The sequence below is a fragment of the Octodon degus genome, unplaced genomic scaffold (genome assembly GCF_000260255.1).
Source record: "Octodon degus isolate 3935 unplaced genomic scaffold, OctDeg1.0 scaffold00003, whole genome shotgun sequence".
NCBI lineage: Eukaryota > Metazoa > Chordata > Mammalia > Rodentia > Octodontidae > Octodon > Octodon degus.
Window position 1 is genome coordinate 31,866,934 of NW_004524579.1, and position 6,613 is coordinate 31,873,546.

The 6,613-nt window shown below is 44.2% G+C and overlaps 1 pseudogene; it reads left to right on the top strand.

Annotated features, from left to right (window-relative positions):
- Positions 1-5,362: 5,362 nt before the first annotated feature.
- LOC101573645 overlaps positions 5,363-6,613 on the top strand; it is a 12,252-nt pseudogene continuing 11,001 nt past the window's right edge.

Consider the following 6,613-nt stretch of genomic DNA (forward strand, 5'->3'; position numbering starts at 1 on the left):
AAAAAAAGATTTAGGAGTCATCCAAATTAGACATTTTTTTCAGATTTCTAAAGATCAGAAAGCCTGCATAGGCACAATGTATAAAAATAAAGGGAAGGTGGCTTTAGTTGTCATGGATGACTGGAGCCCTCCTCACCTGACCCTCCAGATCCACCTCAGACCCCTGTGACAACCATCCTGAAGATCACTCTGGGAAGCCCCTGGCTGTAATGAACAAAGATTGAAAGTGATTCCACTTTCATTTAACCTCATGTCGCAGAGCTAATGAGCTGAAATGATTCACCTTGCTGGGGACAACACTGAAGCTGCAGAGCCTCTGGCTCTTGGCTCCCTGCAAGGTAATCTGGGAAGAAAACAAGCCCGTCAAAATCCCTCAAGTTCCAATGCTGATGCTCCCCATCAGCCCCCAGCTGCAGCCAGCTCCACTGTCAATTTCAAAGGCAAGAGCACCAACTGTGAGAGGGGAGGAAGTGAAAGGGAAGAATAGGCTGAGAACATACTGCTGCCCATTCATGCAAAATAATTTTGAAAGAGGTCAAGGACATAATTATTTACTAAGTATCTATTGTGTCTGAGGGGAAGGCATCATGGCAAAAAGCACGTAATTTCTTTCTCTTTCCTTCGGTCTCTACTCCCAGAGTAGATGACACAGGCTGATGAATCCAGGCCTGTCATGGGGCACTGCATGGTAGGAAAGAGCATGTGTAGCCCCATTCTTGCCTACTTCAAATTCCCTTCATACTTTGAGGCTGTGGCACGGAACAAGGACCTCCTGCAGGTCAGTCCTGTTGTATTCTCTTGTTTCTTCCCCTTGCTGTATTTCTCTTGTTTCTTCCCCTTGCCTTAGATTGAGGGCATATGATCAGATTGAAAAACACTAAGGAAGGTACAACAGGCATAAGAGAGGACAACGTGGTCCTTGAATCCAAGTCACAAGTTCAGCTTACAAAGCAACCCCTGTGACAGAGCTCAAGAATCCATTTGTGAAAAGATGAGTCATCTATTCACTCATATGTTCAAATATCTAAAAAGTGATAAAGAGGTAACTCCAACCTGGGTAAGACAAGGAGTTTCCTAATTCCTTAAGTCATAATTCTCATATAAAATGAAACATCCCCTGTACAATTCTTAGTGCCAAACATAAATTAGGCATTTTATAAGATTGTGTAGTTAACATATAAACCTGTGAATTGGGGCTATCTTCCATTTATGGACAGGAAAATTGAGGCACAAGAGAGATAATTTAACCAAATTCTAGCATCAAATAAACAGAGGAAATTTTGTTGAAGTTCCTGGGACTTCCATTTAACAATGCTTTTGTCTAGAATGCTAATGCTATAAGAAGATGCTCTTTCAGATATGGCCATTTCACTTGCTTACAAAGTGTCACTTTCGTAAAATAATGCAGTTAATAAATGTGTAATATAGGTAATTTGCTAGGCCTAGCCAGCTGCATCACTGTGTCTCCCAAATCCGATTATCAGTCCATTGTTTTGTTTTTTGGCAGACTGGAGATTGAACTGAGAGCTTTTCCACTGGGCTACATCTCTAGCCTTTTTATTTAGGGGGGAACAGGGCCTCACTAAGTTTCCAGCAGAAATTTGAACTGGCAATGCTCCTGCTTCAGCCTCTCAAAGTGTTGGGATTACCTGTGTGTACACCTGATTGACTTCTTTACATTTCTTAAGGAAACTGGTGTCACTGGACCCACCTACCCCCTGTCAAAATGAGGACTGGTGTCCCTGGGATGAGCACAATCTCTTCATGCCATTCCACTAAGGTCACTCCGTAAGCCCACAATTCACAACAGATCTGCAACACCAAGCTCAGGAAAGAGAAAACCACAAGTTCTAGCAAATAGGACATTGTGAGATTAAGAAGTTGAAAGCACCCACTCGGCACCAGGCTTCTATCTATGCCATCTCAGTGAATATATGGTAATATCTTAGCACTTTATGGAAATAACCAGGGGCCTGCTGGGTTGAGGAGCCACGAGATGTGGTGGGTGCAGCTCAGAAGAGACCAGGGTCACCTCATAAAAACTCAACCTGAAGGCCTTTGTGGCAGAAACCAGATGCTCCCAATTCAGAGTCAAAGTCAGAAACCTGTGAACCTCCAAAGAATTTGTTACATGGATCCAAAGAGTAAATGCAGCTAAAATATGCAAGACTAAAAACAGCACATGGTGGAGATCCTTTTAGAGCTTTCAGTGATACAAACAGCCCACCACAACTCACATGCTGTAGGTTCAGCACCACTGGCATGAGGAAATGTTCATTCAGAGGAGAGAATTCAGAAGATAAAAGCACTCAGGTGGTGAGTCAGCTCCTTTTCAGTCCCAACAATTACAACAATTCTTCATGAAACCACTATAGCACCCTCATCATTCTAGGCAGGGATTTTTCTGAGACATCATTCTTTGATGTATCCAATTAACTGATATATTTTCTTATTTTCTGCTCCTTCTATGTCCACTCAATTTGTGGATATCTGCCTTGCACTGACTTGCTTCTCCTTACTGATGCTTCTTATCTCAATTTCTGAAGGTTCTTGCAATGGATAGCCCAAAACCCAGCTCTGATTTTCTCTTTCTACTTGTGGCATTTTTCTCCCCAAGCAGGGCTTTGGGATCTCCTAGAGGGTAGAAATCAGGGATTGTGCTTCTCTGAAGTATTTCCCACAACCATCTAGCTCACCATGGGGCTTGTGTTCTCAAAGATGATATGCTATGTTGTATGCTGGTAGAAAATTGAGGGAGCAAGGGGTGCTCTGAAATGTTTGTCCAGGGAACCAAGATTTGGATCCAAGCTTTGGAGGTAATATCATTTCTCACATTTGGAATCCCTGGAATTAAATTCAGCACTGGCTAAAGCAATTTGGAGTTATGTTCTAGCTTATTCTAAGAGTCAATTTGTCTTAATTATTCTTGTTTTAGTTTGTTTCTTGACAATATTCCCAGGAACGATTAACACTCTAAGAAGCTTGAAAATGCAACCAAACAAAAATAACGCTGGCAGACACAGCCCTACCATGATATCCTCTTGGAGGAAGATTAGCAGATTCTAATAGATTTTTGTTTCTGTTATGCTTGGTGTCAGGAGACAATATTCATGCCTTGTACCATAAAGTACTAACAGCCCACTTAATTGAACACCAGCTTCTTGCAGCATGTTACCCAGATGCATAAGTGGGTCTTTTGTGGTTCCTCTCAATAGTATTCTCTCTGTTTGACATTAGAAGATTCTACTTAAAAGGGGAAGCCAGCTTCAAGCTTCATCTCTTTTCAGACATGGTGTGATACGAGGCTTCAGGATCACCATTGAAGTGAACAGCCTATCTCTCCCCAGGAAAATCGTCCAGAACCTTATGCTGTGCAGAGCAGCCCTGCTGCGAGGCCTCCCAGGGCACAAACCATCTGCCATTGCAATTAGCCTCTCTTCCTCTGCTCCTCCTCTGCCGTCCTCTCCCCCCTTCCTCCTCTCATTCACACCATCCCAGGCAAGTGCTGCAATCTGAAAGGAGAAACTCTTGGCATTTTTTTTCCTGTTGTTTTGTTTTGGCACGTAATATATAACTGAGAAGCAAGCTGGAAGAATTATGGATTTGCTAATCACATACAGAATAGACCCAAATTCAAATTAATAACAATAATCATAATGAGATCTAACAGCTGTTATATACCCAACATGAACCAGGTTCCACGCTTGGTGATCTATCGAAGTATAAAGATTTTGATTGTTCTATTTGTTAGCTTTTTTGTGCAAAGCAAGGCTTATTAATCTGCTAATAACCAGCCCCATTTTACTTTTTAGACTCAGTCATATCCATGGAAAGGAAAGAACATTTCCAGGTCTCATTCTGACCTCTTAATTCCTCAATAATCACCTCATGCTGGTTCTCAAAGACTCAGCCATTCTCACTTTAAATTTGCAACATCATTTTAAAACCAAAGTAGCTGAGAGTGTGGTGCTGCGCAGCCACTACACTTGCTCTTCATGCTTCCCTGTTTTCCTCCATGAATTTGGTGTAGGGGCTGGGGAAGAAAGCAGGGCTCTTTTGCTCCATGAGGTCCCTACAGTTGGGTGTGGGCTCTAGCTTCTCTGGGTGTTGCCTCTGTGTGGCAAGTGTCCCACGCAAGGTCTCACAGGTATTCGTAACTGCTCCTTCCAATAGCCCAGAAGAAATCAGCAGTGTCATTATCCAAGCTATCCTATATATATACATAAATATATGTTTCCCTTCCTTCTGTTCAAAGGGAAGGAACAACAGGGATAAGGAAAAAGATACCCCTTCTGCTGTCCTCTAGCTACCTCCCTGCAAGAGGCAGCTCACTGGGGGAAATCAGGCAGGAAGCCTAAAGCATCCTGGGAAAACTGAACTTCCTCATTCCCTGCAGCCCCTTCATCTCAGTTCAGCAGCACTGGGGCTCCCTGCCTACAGATGCCTCCCAGTCCCAACACAGTGCAGTGTGCACTGCAGGCAGTTCCAAAATTGGCAGCTATCATCTTGGGGTTTCCCATAGGAGTGTGGGAAGGGAAGAAAATGTTAACAACAAAAGAGACTCGAAGCAGTTAGCACCCAGGGGCAGTAGGTGCACCTAGATCTTAGCTTTAAAGTATAATTCTCTAGCAAAAAGAAACAGCTCCCTGGAGTGATGGGTGCCTCTTAGGCTAGAACAGGAAAAACAGAAAATAAGCCTGAAGGATCTCAGAGTGACAGAAAACAGAATACTAAAACCATCCCGGTGGTCAAAACTAGAACAATCTGAGCAATAAAATAAATAACACGGTATTAGATTGCACTCCTAATGCTTTACAAATGTTTAAGTCCACATTAATATAAATGGTTGAAAAATATTAATGGTGGCAAGGGACCATGTTTCACTAAAACAAAATTGTGCAAGAGTGATTGTGCTCTCCCATTTCAGTTCCCACACCAGCACAGGCCAAACTTGGTGATTCTCTTTCCCAGATTACAGTGCAGAGGGCAATAACTTCACCCAGTGGAGAAATTTGACAAATGCTGCCTTAACCAAGTGGTGAATATTATGTGTGAATATCAAGTACCTTTTGATAGAAGAAGGAACTTTACTTCTGTGTTGTCATAAAAACCTATCATGTCAGCCCAATCACGAAACCCACAGCCTAATGATGAAATTGATACTATAGACACATCCGAACTACCTCAGTTACAAAAATCAAAAGGACTGAGAAGCTGCCATACATTAAGTGTAATGTAGTTGTGTTAGTTTGGGTTCTTTAGAGGACCAGACTCAGTAGGAAACATGTGTACTTAGGCAAGGGTAGGTATCAGGGAGGCTGCAGGGGTCCGCAGAGCCCTCTGCAGGCTGGAGAGCTGCCTCATGGAGCAGCTGCTGCCTCCAACAGGAGGGAAGATGCAGAACAAGAGGCGTGGACACTGCAGGACCAGATCAAAGACCTGGAAGCTCACCAAGGAGTCACTGCTGTGCATCTGTGCTGAAAAGCTGCAGAAACTGTAGACTGAATCCCAAGGGAGAAGGCCACAAAGAATTTGGCCTTCTCAGGAAGACTGGTATTCTTACAAAATGCCCACATTTTCTTCTCCTTTTATTTTCATTCCAGGCCATAGGACTACTGGTCGCTGCCACCCACAATGGGACAGTTGGCTGGGCAGCATTAATTGTGCAAATCATAGACACACTCACACCATGCTTAACTAAACTGCTGAACATTTTTTACTGCTGTTAAAATGACATATTACAGGGGCCAGAGGTGTAGCTCAGTGGCACAGAGCCTGCCTGGCAAGAGCAAGGCCCTCAGTTCAACTCTTGGTTCAAAAAAAAAAGAATACCAACAAAATGACAAACTACAATTTATGGTCACAGTAATATCCTGGATGGAGTCCCACCCCACCTGCCGAGTACGAATTTCTGCCTCTTTCCAGGAACTCCCAGATCCAGTCCTAGCCCAGGCCTAGTGTGTGTGTGGAAGAGCTTTCGGCTACTCTGCACTGGTGGGAGCTACCGGTCCCAGTCCAGGCACAGCATGGGTGAGACCCACATCTGCCCCCTTAGGGCACCCCCAACACACAGCAGAAACCCCCCACACCACCTGCTGCATGAGAATTTCTGCAGCGTTCTAGGGACCCCAAGATCCATTCCTAGCCCAGGTCCGCTGAGTGTGTGGGAAAGCTGCCTCTCCCCCGTACTCCACCTTGTTACCTCCAGACTCAGATCAAGCCTGGCAAACAGGCCTGAGGTGAAACCCTGCAGCTGCAATCCCTGCAGAGAAAGTAGGGGACAGAACAACCCAGCTAGTCCAGGAGGAGAACACCTTGACAGAGGGGCACAACAGGCTCACTCTCAAGGGCAGCAGGAGCAAGGAGCTGAGCACAGCAGTCAGATCCAAGCCAGGCATAGCTCGATAAATCCAAACTTTGTAAATCTACACCTGAACTTCACCATGTGCTAAGGCTATAACTGCAACAAAGATCTACAACAAAGGTCAGAAGACAATGCTACACAAATTGACAACAAGAAGGAACAAAATGCAACCTCAGAACCCAAGCCCACCCGTAACAAGTGCAGAGGACACTAACACAGAACAAATTGGAAATCACACAGCTGAAAGCA